Source organism: Camelus dromedarius, chromosome 17 (assembly GCF_036321535.1).
Source record: "Camelus dromedarius isolate mCamDro1 chromosome 17, mCamDro1.pat, whole genome shotgun sequence".
Taxonomy (NCBI): domain Eukaryota; kingdom Metazoa; phylum Chordata; class Mammalia; order Artiodactyla; family Camelidae; genus Camelus; species Camelus dromedarius.
In genome coordinates, this window is record NC_087452.1 from 12,569,316 (window position 1) to 12,584,640 (window position 15,325).

A 15,325-nucleotide genomic window follows, 5' to 3' on the forward strand; every position below is an offset into this window, starting at 1 on the left:
TTCTTTTTCAGCTCTTCTCTCACAGATTGGGCTGAGGTTTTTTGTGTTTTTGTTTTTTCTCTGTCTCCCTGTAATTGTGAAACATTTTTGCTAAGTTTTCCTGATTTTGATTTAAAATTTTTAAATTTAGAAATGAATTTATATTTGTTCCAATGTATCACAATGAAAACATCCCATAAATTTAAAATTATTAGTTGATTAAAAACTCCTTATGTGTTTTCTGTACTTGCCAATGTGATCTTTCTTATCAAGAAATGGTCCTTAGAGTGGATGAACTTTATTTCTCTCTTGCTACATCAGTTTAAACTTCATAAATGCCGTAATTACACTAGACCAAACTCGAATATATATAAGAAAATGAAACAGCATCCCCTGATTCATTATGCTATATTGTCTTCCTCCCAATATAAACATTAAATGACAGGGATAGTCTATAGAAATGACAAACATGAGTTCAATTTTTTTCAAAGTAATAATCAACAAAAGATTTTTTTTCTTTTATGAGTGGGGAAAACTGGTTGATTCCCTGTGTGTGAGAAGCACTTGACATTTTCTGTTTACTATGTCAAGGTTCAGCTAGTTTTGAATTTTGGCTCCTATTTTTTTCACTTCAGTGTTTGAACATAAGCAGTTTCTCTTGTGACACTACCTTGACTTTGTAAACATTTTAGAAAGATGAGTATGCATCAGGCTTTTCCTTCTCCTTACTCATTTTCCTTGCTTTCTTCATGTTCTTTATCAACCTGTTTCCATGTAGGGGAAATGTATCACATATCTCATTGGCAAGGACTGGTATGAACATATAGGATAAAGTTTTATTTACTCAACTAGTATTGTTTTAAGTTTAAAGTTTTAATTTGATGCCGTTATACAAATAATGGATGCTCATTATGGAGTATTTGCAAGACTCAGAAATATGAACAGAAAAAAATACCCAATTTTGCTGCTGCAAAATAACTATTAGGATATTAATAATTCTCAGATTTTTTTTTACTATACTCTGCTGTCAATTTTTAATCTCTGCTATTATTCAGTTAAAAATATATCATAAGCATTTTCCCTGCTAATAGCACTTGTGAAATTTTATTTTTAATGAAACTATATATTTTGCCATTTTCATAATCATCATGTGACTGGTATATATAAGTGAACATGTTTACATTGTTCCATATTTTGGTTTTTTATTATAAGAAATGAAATAATAAATGCCTTTCCTATACTTAGGTTAATTTTCTTAGCATAAATTTTTAGAATTGGAATTAATGAATATAAGAGAATTAATGTTTGGATTTTTCTGATAATCATTGTTAATTTTCATCTAATTTAATCTTGTATAGTCAATGAATGCTTTCCAGTGCAGATTTTATCGCAGCTAGAGTTTGAAAGCTGATGGTGATGAAGACATTTTTGACAGTTTACTTACTGTTACATGTACTAACTTGACATGTATTATCTTATTTATGTTTTAACACAGCTCTGTGAGGAAAATGCTAATTCTCCCCCATTTTACACAGGGTAGAATTTTAGACACTAGTCAATCTAACATCAGAAGCCATGATCTTAACAACTCATGAGTACAGGGCTTAGGGATGGAGAGATTTTTTAGGAGGACAGAGTAAGTAAATGCAATTGCCCTGAGTTGAGAGAAGTCAAGGAACATTTGAAGAACTCAAGTAATCATTTCTAAGGAAAGAGTTGACAAGGGATGGGGCTAGAGAGTTAGATATTCAAAGTGAAATCCAAAAGGACCTTTTAGCCACCTTGAACAATGAGAGACTAATCCTCAGGGCTTTGGGGAACCATAAACATGACTTCAGTTTGTGATCACACTTTAAATTTGAAAAACATGTCCAATTTCTGCATGCAGATGTGCCTAGAAGCAGTAGCTGCCATTGTTGCATTTAAGGAGCTTAACAAGGCGTCCAGATATAAAATAGAAGAACTAATCTTAGGACAAATCTGCTTCTTTCTTTATTTTCCTATCAGACCACAAAGAGTCCAAGTGCCTCTGGCTTCTTCTGATTACATGACCTTGGCTATTTCTTCTGCTTCTTTAGCAGTATCCTGTGTGTCCCATGGCCAGATAAATGTCGCATATACTGTTAGACTCAGTTCACATAGTGATGACTGGATGCTGCTCCACAAAAGGCTGAATTACAAATATGTGCTTTTTTTTCTAGACAAAGAAATAAAAACAAAATTCTATTCAGATCTTTATCAGTGAAAATGCAGACAACTTAATTTTCCAGGCTGATTCCAAAGCAAAGCAGGGAGACCAACTGACATTTAACAAACTTTGCTATAGTATATTGACTGTTACCTGTTTTGTTTTTTCTTTTATTTGTTTCTTTTGGAAGTAGCTTGGGAGAAGCTGTTTTGTGAGCTTTTCACAAACACCAATAATTCACAAGTGCCAAAGACTTTTGTTGACAAGAACACAAGTGATAATAGAAAAAATAATTTCACTTTTGAGCCATGAGTTAGCTTAGCAGCGCTTCTCTCCAGACCCCTTGTGATTTAGGGGTCACCTCATCACCTAAAAATGAAACTAATAAAAATGGGCCGAAGAAGGAAAACATTCTTATAAAGCTGTATTTAGGAACACTACATACATTTTTCTTAGGGCTACCAAAACAAATCACCAAAAACTGAGAAGCTCAATCCAACAAATTTATTCTCTCACGGTTCCAAAAGGCTTGAAGTCTAAAATGAAGGTGTTGTCAAGGTTGATTCATTCTGGAAGGTCTGAGGCTTTTGGAAATCATCCCATGCCTCCATCCTAGCTTCTGTTGGTTGTTGGTCATCTTTGATCCTCCTTGGCCCATCACTTCAAGCTCTGTGTCCATCTTCACATCACCACTTTTTCTGTTTCTCTGTGTGTCTTTTCTTCTTGTGAAGGCTCCAGTTGTTGGATTTAGGGCCCAATCAAAATCCATTGTGATTTCATCTCAATATCCTTAATTAATTGCATTTTAAAAAATTCTATTTCTAAATGTAATCTCATTCTTAGTTTCTGGGTGGACATAAATATTGTGGAAGAAACTATTCAACACACAGCACTTAGCTCAGAATTTTTTCAAAATTTGTTTTGTGTGGTAACAAATGTTATATAGGGTATTTGAGCAAAAACTAAAACAAGTGCTTTTGTTATCCCTTTATTTCTTTTATTACAGCTACTCTAGATTTTTCAGATCCTACAACACTAAAACAAGAATTGTGATTCTTGGAGGAGCAAAGGGCAATCAATCCATAATCAAGTTTTCCAAACTTACTTGAAGGGGCAGATCTTTGTTTTTTTTAAGAGCACCTCATGAAATAAGATGGGGCTTTTTTGTTTGTTTTTTGTGGACGGTTCTTTGGAAACATTGGGAATGACAAGCTTCAAATGTTTCATAAAGCTCATTTCTTTTTCTGCCTTTCAATATCTCTATGAATTCTGCCTTAAACTTAAGTATAAAGAGACTATACATCTCAAGAAGCCCAGTGGAAATAGCAAAACTCGTCTGTCTTTGCCTTTTCCTCTCATTTTCTGCAATCCCTGTAGAATTGAAGTAATTGCTTTTCAATATGAGTTAATTGTTTATTTGCATGAGTTGGGAGGATGGGGTGGTTTCCTAGGATAATAATAGCTATCATATAATCAGCAGACATTATAGAGCAGACACTGTACGAAACATTTTATAAAGTATTATTTAATGCATTTTAATCCTTACAACAGCCTTGTAGGTATTAATATTATGCCATTTGACATGTAAGAAGGATGACATTCAGAGACTGTGTGCCGATGTTAACACAGCTGATAAAATAAGGAACCTGTGCTCTTTGCCACTATGTTTTCTTCCTTTCTATATAAATACACCTTTCTCTATTTTATCACATTGTGTGCGTGTTGGTGAGGGGGGGAGGGGTTGTGCCTTGGCTTGTGTCACTAAGTGCTGTAGATGCTGCTTTTTATTCATTTTTTTAAACTTTATAAGCTCCTTAAGTTTCATTAAATGCACGTAATTGACTTGGAGATAAAAATGTCCACTTAGGTATAATCTCTCACAAAAATTTGGCTTTAACGATTTAAACAGTGGTTCCCCTAGCAAATCGCAGATGCTGATTAGCAAGGTTTCAGGGCTCTGCTTCGAATTGCTGGCACCTTTATCACTATTTCACACAGAAAATAGATGAGGTTAGAGGTAAAATGGTCTCATTAACCAGGAGTTGCTTCAGTATCCTCAGTGACCAGCCAGAGATTAATCAGAAACAGGAAACCTTGCTTTTCAGATGACCTAGAGATGAGATTAGATGTGTATCAAGAACAATGGCACCAAAATAACTAATATCCAATTATGTCTATAACCTGAAAGAACTAGTTGAGAAATTCTCTAGGGCAGACATTGGCAATAAAGAGGGGAGTTTATGAATAATCTCGTCTCAGAGAAAATGCTTTTGTATCTCAAGAATTTAAGAGAATCTGACAGATACAGAAATGCCAAGATATTAATAATAAAGTTAATAATTTGAATGCCATGTTTTCAAAACTGTCCTCTATATTTCTTGTCCCTCAGGGATGGTCATTGATAGACATACGTAAACTGTCCTGGGCTGGGCAGAGCATTTCATGGATAGCCTTTATTTTTGGCTATTTTTGTTTACCTCTGAATTTTCAAGACCTTCAGTAGTGTAAATGATAATTGCTGGATACATATTTGGTGAATAAATAAGGGACAACACAAATAGGAATCTAATATTGTAATTAATTAATTTTCTGTAAACCCATCACTGAACTTTTTATTAAGTATGAAGATTTAATCCATTTTTCTTTTAACTGTATGTTGTTTTAAAAAAATATCTACTGAGAACTTACTATGTGCTAGGTACTGGTCTAATGGCTTTGAAAGCGTGATGTCAGTTTATCCTCATCATAACCCTTTGCTCATTAAACAACAAATATTTTTTGAGTTCTTCCTCTGTGCCAGACACTTTTAGAGGCATAACATACAGCAGAAAACAGAATAGAAAACTAAACAATTAAACAAAAAACTCTTTCTTCTTCTGGATCTAAAAAGAAGAAAGTGATATTACTATTTGAGGTTATAAGTAGACTGGTTCCAGGGTAAACCCATGTACTTAACTACAGAGCCATACTGCTAATCAAAGCCTCTACACCAACCAACGTGCTAAAGGTTTTCTGCACCATATTCCATGTAATATTTCTCTGGTGATCACTATACTAAGGAAAGAAAGAAGATACACGCTCTCTGGATGATTTTTCAACCTGAGCAAATACCAATGCCTATTTCTAAAACAAATTCTTTCGCATTCAGTCACGAAGGTTAAGGGAGATACTTCCATAACCACAAACAAATTAATTTGGAGTTTCGCATCAACAATAATGAGATGAAGAATAAGAACCTAACCTTTCATTGTGTCTTTTTGCTTTATGACAAAGAGAGCACCTTTTCAGGCTGGGGAAAAATAAATTACTTGCTGCTGAGTTGTGTGTGAGCTTTTAATGCTGCTTATGAAAAAAAAAAATCTTTGGCTGCTGAAATTATGGGTATAGGTTCTTGCGTGAAATATAGGAAGTTATAGTGATACATACCCCAACAACATGGATATAAGATTACACTAAAGGTGAGGCTGGTAAGAACCAGTATACAATGAATGAGATCAATCATCTGTCAAATAGCCTCAGGGGTGGTCCATAAATATGTACCTGAAAAGATCTGGGTCATTCAAGGGATAATGTAATAAAACTAGGGTGAGTCTAACCAAAACTGTGAGTTTCAATTGGTTACATGTTACCATGAATAACTAAAAAGCCTGTTAACAACATAGAAGTGCCTTCATAGACCCAGAAAAGCAAAACAGAAAGTAAGAATCTGGACGTGTCTTTATAATACTCTTTAGGCTGGAGATATTCTAGCATGGCCACTAAAATAACAAAATTAATAGTTATGTGCGTTTACTGAATGTGTCAACTAGTATATATGCTTATTCAGTAAAGAATTAGACTTGCCCAGAGGAATGTTTGGCCCTTTGCCCAAGGAGATAATTTCTAAACCCTTGGGATATTCTACCTAATAAGAATGTTTCCCTGGGGCCTAGGTCATGCCAATCTATGCCAATAATGTGATTGATGGTGCAGAGGGTGAGAGTTAAAGAAACACTGGGCCACATGGTATCAGCTTGACCTCTAGTGGGGCTGGAGACCAAGGTGAGCCACGTGGGCAATCAACCAGGTCTACATGACTGAGCCCCAGTAAAAACGCCACATCCAGACTTAAGTGCATTTCCTTCATTTTATCATGCATTTTTCCTAGAAATAAGCACTCTGCCCAGCTCCACTAGGAGAGTATAACGGAAAGCTCTGCACATGGGACTCTTCTGGATGCTTGCCTATGTGTCCCTTCCCTTGGCTAATTTGAATCTGTATGTTTTCATAGTAGTAAACCGTGATGGTGAGTATAGTGGCTTTACAGATTTCTGTAAGTTCTTCCAGGGAATTATCAAGCTGAGGGTGATCTTGGGACCTCCTGAACTTGCAGTTAGTATCAGAAATGAGGGTGATGTTGGCAACACCTGAACTTTGCAGACGTATTATTTAACACTCATAGCAAACTCACGATGTTTAAGATCATGTAGCTGAGAAGAGAACCTAGGCAAAACAGTCTCTGACATAAATTGTAGCAATGTTTTCTTAGATCAGCCTCCCAAGGCAAAATAAACAAAAGCAAAAATAAACATGGGAAGTAATCAAACTTACATGTTTTTGCACAACAAAGAAAACTATAGCAAAACGAAAAGACAGCTTACAGACTGGGAGAAAATATTTGCAAATGATGAAATTGACAAGAGCTTAATTTCTAAAATATGCAAACAGCTCGTACAACTCAATTTCAAAACAGCAAACTACCCAATCAAAAAATGGGTAGATGATCTAAGAAGTCATTTCTACAAACAAAACATGTGAAGGGAGAATAAACACAAAGATGCTCAACATAGCTAATTATTAGAGAACTGCAAATCAAAACTACAGTGAAGCATCACCTCACACTGGTCTGAATGGCCCTTATCAAAAAGTCTACAAATAATAAATGCTGAAGAGGGTATGGAGAAAAAGGAACATCTCCTATATTGTTTGTGGGAATGTAAATTGGTGCAACCACAATTGAAAACACTATGGAAGTTTTGTAAAAAAAACTAAAAATAGAGTTACCATATGATTCAGCAGCCTCACTCCTGGGCACACACCCAGAAAAGACTAATTCAAAAAGATACATATACCTCAATGGTCATAGCAGCACTTTTACAATAGCCAAGACATAGAAGCAACCTAAATGTCCATCAACAGATGAAAGGATAAAGATGTGGTATTTATATACAATGGATTATTACTCAGCCATAAGAAGAATGAAATACTGCCATATGTAGCAACATGAATGGACCTATGGATTATCATACTAAGTGAAGTAAGTCAGACAAAGAAAGACAAATACATGATATCACTTACATGTGGAATCTAAGAAATAATGCAAATAAACTTATTTACAAAACAGAAACAGACTTACAGACATAGGAAACAATCTTATGGTTACCAAAGTGGGAGGGGGAATAAATTAGGAGTGTGGGATTAACAGATACACACTACTATATATAAAATAGATAAACAAAAAGGACCTACTGTATAGCCCAGGGAACTATATTCAATATCTTCTAATAAATTATAATGGAAAAGAATCTGAAAAAGAGTATATATGTGTGTGTGTGTGTGTGTGTGTGTATGTATAAAACACTGTGCTCTACACTTGAAACTAATACAACATTGCACATCAACTGTACGTCAATTAAAACAAGAAGAAAAAAAGATCACATAGCTGAAAAGTACCAAAGCCAAAGATTGAACCCAAAAGTCTAACTGCTAAAATCATAATCACTTTGCAGTTCTCCCACTAGCATAAAGGTCACTAAAGATGGTAGTTTGTAAGGGACTAGGAGAATTTACAAGACTTTACCATAACTCTAACAAATATGTCTCAAGGCTATCCGTATTTTATGCTGGTCAACCAACTTGCGATGTCTAGTTGTTTTAAAGTGTAGGTTTTAATATTATTCAGGTATAGTAAAGTCAACAGACTTCGGAGATGGTTGCCATTAAAAAAATAAATAGTTGTTACAGTTCCCAAGAGGAGAGGACATGCTGTTCCATGCAGGGCCACACAGTCATGCATCAGGGTCAGGAGGCAGAGAAAGTGGAGGAAAATGTAGGCAAGAAGTTTATTGTGATTTCCATAAGAAAAAACAGACGAAGAAGGCTCAGAAGGTTTAGAATTAGCTAGTTTGAATAATTTTAGCAGCCTCCGGGGTGTAGGGACTGTCTCTAGTTGTCTGATAACTGGCCCTGAGGTGATTAGGGCTGGGGGATAGCGGCCCCAGAGTGTAAGATCGCATTAAAGGAGGTAGTTGGGGATATGGACTCTGGATTGGTTTGCATATAAAAGACAGCTCAATGGTGAGTCCTCTACTATCTCTAGAAACTGGAGGGCAGACCCTCCAGGGTTAGCAAGGCCTCAGATGGCAAAGTAGTAGAATACAGAAAATGAGATGACATGATTAATACAATAATCAATACTGACCAAGTAGCAGGAATCAAGGAATAGGGTATACCTTCTCAGTGGGTCAGTATCACCCCCAAGGAGGTAAAACTCAGTTTTAAAGAATGGAAAGGGTGGTGAAATGTTATTTTTTATGTAAAAAGCACAGCAATACATATATTATATAATTGAATATACAGAATATATATGCTATTAGAACTTCATTGGTTGGGGACTAAAAGGGCTCCTTTGTGGCAAAAGGAGGGTGACAATAAAAGTTGAGAAAGACTGAAATAGAGTATTGTGGATAATGAATATAAGTAATCTGATAAATGAGAACAATCCATTATAACAATATGTTATTAATGTCCTGATATATTAATTGATATAAACTTTTTTCTGATTTATATATAATATCTTATAAATTTGCTCAGCAAGTGATTATCCATAAAGACTTGATCAACTCTGTGCTAAGGAAACCCAGTCTGTAGCACCACAGAGCTGAGAATCAGACTCTGAAATGTGACGACTAAAACTTCATGGTGCTCTGCTGGGGCACCACCATTTCTCTAAGAGATTTTCTGTCTTCTCCCTCTAAAATGTCAATAATGTTATAAAGACACCTTATAATATAGAGATTTGTACCTTAAAGTAGTCTGGGGGCGCCATGCTCACCAATAGTTTGCTGACCTTAAATTGGTTAAGAGTATTTCTGGATTAATTTGTTCTTTCTCTTTTTTATAATTTCTGCTGGATCTGAGAGATTAAGGGAGATAATCAGAAATGCAATGCAGAATGCCCACTTTGGCAAAATGAGGTAAAATTGGGCTGATACAGAGAATATTAGCATAGACCTTGCATAAGGATGGCACAAATGTTTTTGAGGCATTCCATTTTCTTTTTTTATTGAAAAAAAGATATGGGAAACTACCTGGGACAATGGAAATGTTTTATATCTTGTCTTGAGTGATGGTTTCATGGTGATTACAAGTATTAAAACTCATTGAACTTAACACTCAAGGTCACTGTATTTTATTGAATATTAATTACACTTTGATTCTTTAAATGAGTGCAGTGAGAAGACTGAATAATGATTTGTATCTGGGGTTTGCAGGGTTGACTGCCTCATATCCAACTAAGGTTGAATAAATAGAGCACTGACCATAGGCTCATTACACTTTGTATAACAGATGAAACTGCGTTAGAAAAATCACTTATTTTGTAAATTAAAGAGTTTTTGTGGTAAAATGGAGGCCCACAGACAAAATTGACTTTACAACTATGGCAACCAGAAGAACAGCACTGGAGAAAAAAATATCCAAGAACGTGCATGGACTACTTACTAAAGTCTAGGTACTGTAGTAGTATTTCAGATTTCTTATTTCATTGGTTGGTTATACCAGTCCTATGAAGAAACTGAAGAAATCACCACTATAATTCCATTTTGCCTTTTTGAACAATGTGAGTCTTGACAAATTAAGTGACCTATCGAAGGTCATATAACTAAAAATGGTAAAGCAAAATCTCAAGACTCTATTTCTGACATCAAAGTCTGTGTTCCTGACAACCAAGATGTATTACTTCCATTCAGCCATTGTAGGTTAGCTTAGGCCAGTTTAATTATGCACGATAGGTTCTTAAATGGCAAGTTGAATCACACTGGCTACTCCATTTAAATATGTGAAAGTTAGTTATACCAATAACACAGCCAAACTTGATTGGCTTCATCTCTTTAATTTGGTTAATGGCAGAATTTTAATGGCTCTATATGGTCAGCAGGTGGCAGTGGTATTCCATTAAGTCAACACAGCAACTTCAGGCAAATTAATGTCCATGTAAAATACAAAGCTGCCCAAAAAAGAAAAAAAGGAAGGGGCTGATTTGGTTTACTGAGGAATTTTTGTGATCTTGACCCTAGATTTTTATGCATTTGGCCTATGGGATTATACCTGATTTGTGAGTTGTTTGCATACCTGGGCTAATTTAATTGCTTTATGGGTGAGCTAAGCAAAGGAAGCAATAACAGGCACTTTGAAGAGTGAATGGTTTCAAGCTGTCTAAGTGAGTGTAGAGATAGAAAAAAAAAATTATTATTTGAGAAAAGTTCTGAAGCTTTCCATACAGTGGTCGTGTATTGGTGTGTATTTATTTGTATTTTTATGTATACATGTCATTGCTGTCGTTGTTGTTAGTGGTGCATAAATGAAACTCAGTGGCATATGCATCTGTGACTAGAAGGAATAATTTTGAACTTAAGCCAAATCTTTTTTACCTCTGGAAAAGTAAAACATATTCTTAAGCTAATACACAGCAAACAAGGGACATTTGCATCTGATGTTTGCAAATGATGTGTGTTATGATCCGTGTAGGCACCAATTTCCTACAAACAATACTGGACAAGGAAAAGCTTCCTGGGCAAAAAAAATATATATATTTATTTTGGGTTTTGAAGGATAGTAGTAATTTTTCAGGGAGACAAGTTAAGTGTAAATATTTTAGGAAGAGTCACTAGAAAGTAAAACGTGGGGAGAAATTAAAAAAACACAATGCCTTTATGAAGTATACACATTTTGATAAAAGCGGGAATTTGTTGCACCTTAAGGGAAAGAATCAGGCAAAGCCTTTTGGTCATAAAAGTATTTCGGATATTATCCTATAAGGCTCTTTTAGATGAGTTTGTCCATTATGAAAATATGAGACTGCTAACCAAAGTTAATGGGGGCCTATCTAAAAGGATCAAAAGAAGGTAGTAGATTGAAGAGTTATTTGGGATGCAGACTCTATACTACTATAGAGTGCCCCAATAAACTAGATTAGAAATCAAAATGATGCTCTGATTGCCTGCTGTTGTGATGAAAATATGAATTCTGAAGAACAGTGCTGCTCCACAAATCATGATTTAGTGGTAACTTCCTTTCCTCACACTGAGAACATATTAATGACCATGCTCTGAGATGGTTGAAAATAATGAAGGGAAAGTAATACCTATTAGTAGAAATAATAAAAGAAAGATAAGAAAAGTGACAGGTAATGACTTTTGGACTTGTATAACATGTACCTACCACCTGGGTAATAAACTGCCTTGGGCAGACTGACCCCAGCGTCTGAGTGGTAGGGCAAGAGAAGGGAGTCCCCAGGTAGTCAATCAAGCACCAAAGGGAAGCTTGATTTATGGTTGAAGGTGGGTTATGGTTGGTCCAGAGCTTATTTTATAGACAGTTCATGCCCTCCCTCCCTCAAGCAGCACTCTCTGAGAAATATTCCTCTTGTCATTATGCTTTTTCTCGTAACTTAGATTTTGCTCTACTAGAGACGTGATCAGGAATTTCCTAAATTTCTAAACTTTGTTTAAACATACCTCTGGAACGCGTTCATTTTGTAAACAGCCACTCTGTACTTGTTCACATTGTGCTTTAGTTGATCACCTGTCAAACAAGTCACCCGTGCATATTCCCTAAAGCCTGTTTGTAATCCTCCAAGGATTATATACCTATGATAGAAAAAGCATGGCAGTCTCAAAGGAAGAGAGTCAGCACAGTGGGAGAAGAGGTATTGTGATATAGATAAGAGTCTTAAGTCAGAGTTTGTACCGTAATTTTGCCACTGATTGTGTGGCATATGATATGTTTTAGCATTCTGAAGCCTGGTTTGTTTACCTGTAAAGCAGGGGTTGGAACACATCCTGGGGATCACTTTATGGCAGAGGTGATGGCTTTCTTTCTATTCTGTTGACTTGTCAGACATTATCATTCAGTCACAGAGTTCTTTCCCCTCGAGTTCAGACATATCCTCAAAAGGCTTCTCATTGCAGTCACTGCTAAATGCAGGTATCCATGGCTAATTGGTTGGAGTTAACATTGAGGAGACAATGTACCACTGGTTCAGGTTTAGATCATCTGAATTTCCTGGCTCTAGCAGTCTGAAATTGTTACAATTGAGTCCTTAAACAAATACTAAGTGTGCCAGAATGTACAAATCAGCATGGTAGTCACTTTTAAGGATACAGAAATGAACTGGTTAAGTGTTGACTTCAAAGGACTTACAGGTTAACAGATGTGGTGCTGTTAGGTGGTGCCTGTACATATATTTATGCAAAACAAGGTAGACAGTGATAACTGCAGTGAGGGATGTTCAGACATGAGACTGTGTGTGTGTGCATGTGTATCTTAGGGGAGGGGGAGAAATGAATTCATAGGAAACTGTAACTTGGGTACAATTTGTTTCTCATGACTCCGAAAATCATAAACATGTGTCACAAGCCTGTTCTGAAATCATTGATGGGAATAATATATCAACTCTAGCTACACTTGGCTAGATGATAGTTAACCCATGCAGAGTCTTGCTGTTTTCAGCAAATGCCTTTTTCAGCTTCTTCCCACATTACCTGTGACATTTATAAGCCAAAGGTAAAGCTCCTGCCAGATCTGTGATATAATGAAATGAGATAACTCAAGACTATTCTAGACAGATAAGCAATCACACATGTACCAAAACAAACAAATAAGCAAACAAGCCTTGCTTTAAGTACCAGGGGATTTGGTCAATAAAGGAAAACTGGATTGGAAGATCTTTAATAGAAAAACAATGGTAACACTTTCACATCATATTTTACAGTGGAGGCTTGGGAGAAAGCCCACTGTACTTTAAGAGATAATTGAATGTTCCATTTTTATGTATTTAAATGGAGAATTTTCACTGTATTTTGAGCCATTATTTATCTTGGTCATTGACAATATTCATTTTTATATAATGTATACTCATTTCTCATTTTTTTATTTTTAAGTTTATTAAAATAGAAAGCATTTGAAAACCTCAAATAATTTTTTTTAACCAAAATGCAGTCCTCAGAGACTATAGAAAAAAACAAATGTACAATGGATGGCTAATTCTGTGTATCTAGTAACCTTTTAAATTTTTTCTAATGTCATTAAAATGTAAACTTTAAAAAATGTTACTATATTATCAACTTCCACAAATTCAAAGGATGAAATTCTTGCTAATTCCATAATCAGCAATAAATGAATGCTCAATGTTTTTGGTATAAAATGTCCCTTTTTGGTGGGTGGGTAGGTTATAAGAAATTGTGCCTTATAAGAAGTCTTTCAGTCCCTGTATGTTGTAGGAGGGAAGACATCATAGGTAAAGAAATGCAAGGCTCTCTTTTCATTCTGAGAGCACAGATGAGCTACTGAGTTTAGGGAGACTGAATCTTTCTCACCCTTGAGGTGGGGAACACTTTTTCAGCTGCTATTGAGCATTGGTTGACTATTCACCTTGGGTTATTGGGTCATTATTAAGTATTTTGTGTGTGTGTGTGTGTGTGTGTGTGTGTGTGTGTGTGTGTGTGTGTGTGGTGTTGGTTGACTGTGGACTACATGCATATAAACAGGAGGATGAGGAAGAGAGGAAGGAAAATTGATGGTGGTGATTCCAAAAGACGTAAGAGTTGTTGAGTCAAGGAAATAGTATAGAGCTGGAACGTGCAGGGAGAACTTTGTTAAGGGCCACCATAGAAGGACACAGGAACCTCTTGGGATCAGACTTTGTGTTCTAAAAATAGCCACACACAGGATCTTTGCCATTCAGCTGCCCAGGGACTGGGACAATAGGGTAGGGTAGGGCCAGCTTCACAGGAGTCTGACTGTGCAGCTGTACAGTGCAACATGCTTATAAGGATGCCGTACCACAATTTATGGACAAGGGGGCCTGCATTTTCACTTTTCCTTTGGCCTTACAAATTATGTGGCCAATCCTGAGTAAGGGCAATGCTGGATCCCTGCTGTGAATCTTCTATCTTCCCATCCTTTCTACCACTGTCCCCATGAAACTACAGGACCAAGGGTAAAACCCAGACACTTTCTGGGCTAGAGGGAAGAAACTATTGGACTTATACTTTGGGGAATAACATATGGACTCCAGACAGTGGGAACTGAAGTCTTCGTAGCCTGTCACCACCAGCCTATAGCTGTGTATGTAAACACACTATACTTTCTGTAAAAGATCAAATGAAAACCGTGCCCATGGAGAAGGACTTTTGTACAGCAGACACACACATTCTAATTATTTCCTCTTCATTAGCTTCTGTATAGCTCAAAGGAATGTAAGGCAGGGGGTGAAGGTGTAGGAAAGGAAAAAAAAAGATATGTATAGATGGACCGGTTGTTGCTTACTAGAAGAGTGCTTTATTACACATCAGGCAGTTTTGTGAGCTTGCTTAGCTCCCTTTGGAAGGTTTTCACTTTAGGGGGCAATCGACCATTGGAATTGATCAGTGGGAAGCCTATGAATTGTAAAACCAATAACAACAAAGCCTTTTGCAAGTCATTCTATGTGGATAAAATAGGTAAAAATTATCACTTTGGGGGCATTTTTAGAACACTCTGGCCTTACCTCCCATTTCCCCTAATTGGCTTCACTCCTCAACTTTTCTTTTCCTCTTAGGCAACATGAAATAGACCTTTATAGATGACAGGGTTTCTTTTATATTGTATTTGGGCAGGGCGAATGGGGAGAAATCACACTGAAAAGGGCAATTTATCATACCTCTTTTTTCTCCCTATTTATTAAAAAAATAATAAGAAGAACACAACCGAGTAACTTCAGAAAGGCTGCCGAGTGTGGCTGACACCTAGCCACTGTAAAAGGGGCTCTGGCTGCAGAAGGTCTCCAGCCAACTAGATTGAGCAGCCCTCCTCACCACAGCAGAGTTCGGGTTGTCTTTTCTACCCAGAAAGCTAAAT

At 36.3% G+C, this 15,325-nt stretch overlaps 1 protein-coding gene and 1 non-coding gene across 2 annotated transcripts in view; one reads left to right on the forward strand and one right to left on the reverse strand.

Moving 5' to 3' along the window:
- LOC105095302 (contactin-6) overlaps window positions 1-15,325 on the reverse strand; it is a 255,776-nt gene that overhangs the window by 162,211 nt on the left and 78,240 nt on the right. The window lies entirely within an intron of this gene.
- Window positions 9,381-9,485, forward strand: LOC116158404 (U6 spliceosomal RNA). The gene has a single exon (XR_004142706.1). It is a non-coding gene; the product is annotated as a U6 spliceosomal RNA (small nuclear RNA).